At 39.1% G+C, this 7432-nt stretch overlaps 1 long non-coding RNA gene across 1 annotated transcript; it reads right to left on the minus strand.

Moving 5' to 3' along the window:
- Positions 1–3904: 3904 nt before the first annotated feature.
- LOC120694304 lies at positions 3905–5324 on the minus strand. Its single transcript, XR_005683428.1, has 3 exons — positions 5027–5324; positions 4824–4928; positions 3905–4596 (listed from the first exon to the last, which is right to left on the minus strand). It is a non-coding gene; the product is annotated as an uncharacterized LOC120694304 (long non-coding RNA).
- Between the last annotated feature and the right edge of the window lie 2108 nt (positions 5325–7432).

Consider the following 7432-nt stretch of genomic DNA (forward strand, 5'->3'; position numbering starts at 1 on the left):
ACTTTTGTTGACAGTTTTAGAAACCAGTTTGATTATCAATGATTCAATATTATGTACATTTTTTATTGTCTTGATACTTATATAGCATATGCATTGTCATATATTCAAATAATTTTCTTACATGTGCATGCCGCACGTGCATGACAACTAGTTAGAGTTTTACAATCCTGTTTAAAGATTTTCCGGTTGTGGGGCGGTGGACATGCAGAAGATAAGATGAGAGGCAATTTTACTGCTGCGGGAGGATTTTACGGTTGCGGGTGGTTGAATCTGTTGGATGGTGCGTTGAATAGTTATTCAACACCCCAGGAGCTAAATAGTGATACTATATATATATATATATAAAAGACGGATGATTCAAAGTTGCAAAAAAAGTCAACCGCGACAAATATTTAAATTCGGAGGGAGTAGAAAAAAAGGGCCCATGACACACCTCAATCAGTCCGCACATCAGGGATGTGCGAAATGGGGTGCCAGTCCTTCCCCTTTCCTTCCTCATAGCGCCTCGCCAGATCAGGACGCTTCTTGATCACCAATTTCTTCAGAGTGGTGAGGCATTTTATACCCTCTGGCAAGGATTTTATTCCCTGATAGTCAATGATCTCCAATTTCTTCAGAGCGGTGAAACCTTTTATGCCCTCTGGCAAGGATCCGATTCCTCCTAACCTAGAGATGCATAGCTTTTCAAGGGAGGCCAGGCTTTCCATCCCCTGCGGAAAGGATGTGATGAGTGGGCAGCTGTCGATGCATAGCTCTTTAAGGGACGTGAGCCGGCACATGGATTCGGGAAAGCAAGCCAGCCCATCCAACCCAGAAATGTGGAGTTTGCATAGAGCACAGAGATCTCCCAGCCATTCAGGCAGCTCATGAAGTGCATGACATGCATGAATCCTGAGATCCTCAAGTGATGTGAGATGCTGATGCTGCAGCGATTGGGGAAGGCTCTTTATTTTGGGCAGCCATTCAACATGTAGAGTTCGAAGAGAACAGAGCTCGCCCAAGCATTCCGGCACTGCTTAAGTCCGTCGCACATTCCTATCCGTAGCACCTGGAGGGATGTGAGTTGCCCCATTGCTTGAGGAAGGCTACTAAGGCGACAGCAGTTCAGAATGTTTAGCTCTTGTGGATATCGAAGCTCCCCTAGCGCATTATCAATGAGAAAAGTCTTCAATAATTCCCATGCTGTCATGTGTTGCACCACCTCCCACTCACGTCCGGTGTTTTGTAGGTGGCTATGATAGAAGTATGAATTGGACCTCTCGAAATGGAATTGGCTGTGGTAATTAGATTCTGTGATCCACTTCCCAGCACACTCGGAGAACTTCCAATGCTTCAGGTGACAAGACAAAGGTAGGAATGTCTTGATCTTCAATGTAAGACAATTTGATATATTCAGACATGTCAAGCAATTACCAACTCGGACCTGTCCCGAGTGAGGTGCACAATTGCTGCAGTTTCCTCCCTCTTCTCCATCAGACATGGTCCTCTCTGCTACCAACCACACTTCTTCCAATCTAGGTAGATCATCCATTAATTACTTCACCAGTGAAGGAAATGGGCCACAGCTTATGCTCTCAAGAGAAGGCATCTTGTGCAGCTCAAGCTCCTCCAGACAAGGAAGTTCCACAAGCCCTTGTAGATGCTTCAATCCTTGGAAATCAGATAGCTTCATCGCCCTCAAAAATTGGAAGCAAGCTTGCCCCTTTACTTCAGTACCAACAACCTGATTATGCATCCACCATGCATATTTCTCGCCTGAGTACCCACAAATTTCTAGCTCTTTAATCCCAGCTGGCGGTTCTAGGCCATCAAGTACAGCCTCCTCCAACGTAGTGTCCACCTTTTCATTAAAGAAAAACTCAGTGTTCACCTCACCTTTCTGATGCATCTTCCATTCTAGCTTCAACCTCTGTAAATTTGTCTTCTCTTTCAAGCATGCCTTATGTGCATCATCTTTCTCCAACACATGTGAAATACCTCTGATAATTAGACCTTCACTATTCCTACCTTCATTTGCGAGCTCTGATATTCCAGCAAACTTTTCACCGTTACCACAACAAATAAGGGCAACTTTTGTAGTTGACTGCTGAATTGTCCAATGCCTACAGGCATCCCTCTCAATTCTTCACAATCTTTCAGGTTCAAAACTTGAAGCCTCTCAAACTTGACAATGCCATCAGGCAGCTCTACCAGCTTCCTACAGCCTTCGAGGTTCAAAACTTAAAACTTCTCCAACTTGCTAGTGCCTTCAGGTAGATTTACCAGTTCCCCACAATTTTCCAAGTTCAAAACATGAAGCTTCTCCAAGTTGTTAATGTCTTTAGGTAGCTCTACCAGCTGCACACAATATTCTAGGTTCAAAACTTGAAGCTTATCCAAATTTCCGATGCCTTTGGGCAACTCTACCAGCCTATAACAATTACGTAGACTCAAACATTGTAGATTTCTCAATTTTGTTATAACTACAGGTAGCTCCTTAATCTTGGTATGATCTAGTTTAAGAACTCTTAGCTTTTTTATTTCTACCAATAGAATTTGGCAAGGCTGCAAGCTCCATGTACTGGCAAAGATAAATGCTTGAAAGCATATTACAGTCACCAATTGAATCTGGTAAAAACTTTAGCTTCATACACCATGATAGGTTCAGTGTTCTTAACTTTTGCAGCTTACCAATAGATTTGGGCAACTCGAGAAGGCTACTACATTCTAGATGCAGAGCTTGCAGGCTCCAAATATCTGACATAGTTTCAGGGAGTGATTCACATTGCAATCTTGACATCTCAAGATATTTCAAATGTTTTGTCTGAAATATGGCAGTGAGCACTGTTGTCGATAGATTATTGTTTGCAATGATACTGCACAAGTGCTTTGCATTCTTGGCCTTGTTGAATATTATATCATCACAATCACCACCATCAACATATATAGCACGTGCATTCTTGAAAAACATTCTAGGCAAAGGTTTTTTTGGCTGTTGAACTAAGGAAAAGTATCTGTGGTATTTTGTGGAACTGGTTGCATCCTTTGGCACATTAGTTGAAATTTGCTCATCCAAGATGAACTGGGCAAGATCATGCATCTCGCAACACACTCTCCCAAAATATTCCTTCACATCCTGGAGAAAAGAAACTTGCACAAGTGAATTGAAGCACTCGTCGCCAACATCCTCCAAGCAATTGTAACCATGAGTCAAACTAATCACATTGTGAGCAATCCATTGGTCAACCAATTGTTGTTTATCGAGCGGAAGGCCTTTAGGAAACAATGAACATATTGTGAAGCACCGTTTCAGATGGGATGGTAAATGGGAATAGCTCAACATCAAGCTTGCTAATACTCTATGCTCTTTATCCTCAGCATCTAGTAGATTACTGTCTCTCACGGCCTTCCATTGTTCTATATGTGTCTTGCCACGAAGGACATTTGCAAGAACTTTAATTGCAAGTGGAACCCCACCACATTTATTCACAATCTCTCTCCCAACTTCCAATAATTCAGAGTCCAAACCTTTTATGTCCTCACCAATGATCTGAGTGAACACAGTCCAGCTATCATCCTTAGACAAGGACAACAACTTCAACAGATCTGTTGATTCCACTGCTTCTGCAACATTTCTATTGCGACTTGTCAACAAAATACTACTTCCAGGTGCTCCTCTCTTTATATATAACATAAAATCTTCCCATTGACTTCGGCCCACAGTCCAGACATCATCTAATACAAGCAAATACCTCTTTCCAGTCAACGTATCTGCTATAGTTTGAATTATGTTCTGTATGGAATGATGTTCAGATTTTTGATAAGTAATGGCTTCAAACATCTTCATCATAAGCTCTTAGACATCAAATTCTTGAGGCACATGAACCCATATTCTTACTTCAAAATGATCCTTTACGGTGTTACCATCACCGAAAACAAGGTTAGACAAGGCAGTTTTCCTAGAGCCACCAAGCCCAATTATGGAGACTATCTTGATTATCTGTTGGTTATTTTTGTCCACTAGTTTAGATATTATTTCCTGCTTTTCTCGCTCACTTCCACATATTATTGATGCCACAGCAACATTTGGCACTGTTGGAATTGCCCTGGCAGTCCTGTTCATGTGTGGAACAGGATGACCTTCCGGCAAACTGTTTACTGTTGCACTGAAGTCAGTTCTTTGCTTCACTATTGCATCAAATCTCTTCTTTATAGCCTTGATCTTGAGGGCTGCCTTGAATTGAAACAGATATGATTTTGGTTTTGTGCAGAGACATTTTGACACAATATTGTTGGCAACTTCAGCTTCGTGCTTCTCAGCCTCTAGATGGAACTCATCAACAATATCATCAACGTCGTATGCGACGTGTTTCAATTGTCTGATGAAAAATTGATCATTATCCGTAGTTTTACATCCTGCTTTTTCTAGCCAGGAGCTGATATCCTCAAATCGACCCTTGAGATCCTGGAGATCCTTTGTCACACCCACTATAGAGCTGTACTGCTTCATCATCAATGGAGCTAACTTGTTTGCCAAAATTTTCAAAATTGCAGACACAGCAGCACCTTCGATACTGGCCATCATTTATTTTGAAAGTGTCTCCTTGCCCAAAAATCCTGCAGACCAAATTGAACATGAGCTGCTACTTTTGAAACAAAAAAATGATCTGCACAAACTAGCTGTACTCTCAATAAATTATGGGTTATGCATGTTCCAAACTAACTGAATCCTATGGCACTTTTTCATGCATGATTGTTTCTTTGTTACTTTGCTAACATGATGTATGACTGGCACCATCTGATAGACCTATATGAAACAGTAGTTGATGATATTGATGTCTGACCTGGGAAAACAGGTAGACTGCTAGCCTGAAGCTGAGCTCTTTAGCCTTTTAGTCTTTGAGCTGCACAACTGTGGCCGCAAACAGTCTCGTCTAGCCTTCTTGTTCCTGTTATCACATGAAACAAGAAGCATTATATATACGAGGGGATTTCATACTTTGGAGTATGTAAAAGAGAAAGGTAACAGTGTTTAAGATTAACGTACCATAGCCTCGATTCACAAAGGAGCAGATGAGGATCTCGAACAGATGGCTGATTAGTTCCTCAAGATGAACATACCATAGCCTCTAGCTCGGACGAATCAACTCTAATTACGTTTATTTCCTACTTGTGATGTGTGACTTCTGAGTTCCTGGATTCAGTACCTAACAATAGGCAGGATAATAATACATTTTTATTTGCTGAAAACAGTTGCACTGAAAGCAGAAAGTGTGGATGTTGATGGTAATTGACGAACTTAACAGGAGTATGGATCGAGCAAGAAAAAAACAAAACAAAGGACTTGAGTAGTCTTTGGTTAGAACAAAACATATACTAGGATAGTAAGCTAGTTGCATGAGAGTAATTACTTTTTTAGTTACCCTCTGTCATGTAACTAACTAAGCCAGATTGCACTCGTCTTACTGGTCCTAGCTAAGTCGCAACAGGCTTAATAATCATAGTTGTAACCAGGGTATTGAAGCGGTTGCAATTGTGGTGTCAGGCCAATTGCAACTGAGCATATTCTCTAGTTGTAACTGGAATCGCTTTATTGGTCCTAGTTGCAACCGATTTAAAGATCCTAGTTGTAATTACGGCGGCAGTGAAGCGGTTGCAGTCACGCACGGGATCTGGCCAATTGCGACTGAGTATATTGCTTAGTTGTAATTGCAATCGCCTCGTCGGTCCTAGATGCAACGGTTTTAATGATCTAGTTGTAACTGGGACATTGAAATAGTTTGTAGTTGTGGATGAGAACAACTGCAACTGAACATCTTACTATTATTAATTGGAGATGAAAAGGATGCACGGCTTACGAAGCGCTCTAGAAAAAGAGAAAAAAGTCTAGAAAATTCCACAATAATCAGAAACATCTGGCCTTCTAATTATATCCATGATTATTAGTAGCCAAAGGTGACCCATCTCCCATCGCAATCAATCCATGCATCGATTCCTCATAGAGGATCATTTAAATTCTCTTTATATATTTTCCTTATTATTAACACACCTGCCACCACAGTCAATCCATGCATCGATTCCTCACAGAGGAACATTTAAGTTTTTTATTTTATTTTTACGTATTATTAAACCACCTCCCACCTCAATCAATTTATGCATCGATTGGAGGATCATTTATTTTTTTATTTTTTCTTATTATTAACCTATGTCCCACTGTATTCAACCTATAAATCCATACTTTTTGGAGGACCATTAAAAATCTTTTTTTCTATTTCTTCTTATTATTAACTTTCAATTAATCCATGCATTGATACATCTTGGAGGACCATTTAAAGTTTTACTTTTTTGTTGTGGTACAACATCTAGCCAGTAATATTAAAATAATTAGTGAAAATACTCAATAAACATAATACATAAAATACTTAGAAAGAACGAAAAACACAACAAAATAAATATTATACATACAATTTTATTAAATATAATAGACAACCAAACATTGAATCAAATGTTAGTTGTGGTTTATAGTTTTAGACCGATAGAGTAAGTATTAAATATTTTAAAAAACATATATCTATAGAAATAATTATTGCATTCATTCTATTTTTAAACAAATTCACAAACAACCCTATAAAATAGAACTTAAAGAAGCACAGTAAATTTATATATTCAAATTATCTATATTATAAGAGATGATTTAAGGTAACCCCTTTAATTGTATTTGAATTACCCACTTACAATATGAAATATTATTTAAAACAACCCTAAAATCTACATGTAATTTTTCACACATGTTTAATTTCTTTAATATAATCTTATAAAGTTAAATAGAAAACCATATTATATATTATAGTAAATAATCTACACACCCAATATATATAACTCTGCAATGTTAACTCTGTCCTTTAAAAGTAGTGCCGTTTAAAACAATTGCAAAATAAGAAATGTGGATTACCCCCTACGGTCTATGGCCATCAGGAAATCAAACTGTTATGATTTACCATTTGCTAAATTTGGTGTAGCCTGGTTCAATTTTTGTGTCCTCTTTTATTAGTATGCAAACAGGGCCTTTTGTGATAATTGTTATCTCAAGAACCCAGTCCAGTAGCTATATTGCCAATTTATATGCTGTGAATTGTAATTGCCTCCACATAAATAGTTCATGATATTATGCCTAAATGCGACTGTTATTTTTGTCTACAGGGTGCCAAATTGAATAGCTGCCGCAGGGCTTGCACGGGTCCTGGAGAAGCTTGGGATATATTGCGACGTTGAGCAGCAGTGAACGGAGGATCATTCAAGCACCACACTAAATTACGTGAATGCATGAAGATTACAATGGGAATATGGTAGGAGACTAGGTATCTAAGTTAGTGGCCGTAAAGCATGCAGGTAACTGTTAATGAATAGGTGCTGCGAGATGTAAATGAAATGTGGACTGTGAGAATAGGTTCTA

Source organism: Panicum virgatum, unplaced genomic scaffold (assembly GCF_016808335.1).
Source record: "Panicum virgatum strain AP13 unplaced genomic scaffold, P.virgatum_v5 scaffold_4688, whole genome shotgun sequence".
Taxonomy (NCBI): domain Eukaryota; kingdom Viridiplantae; phylum Streptophyta; class Magnoliopsida; order Poales; family Poaceae; genus Panicum; species Panicum virgatum.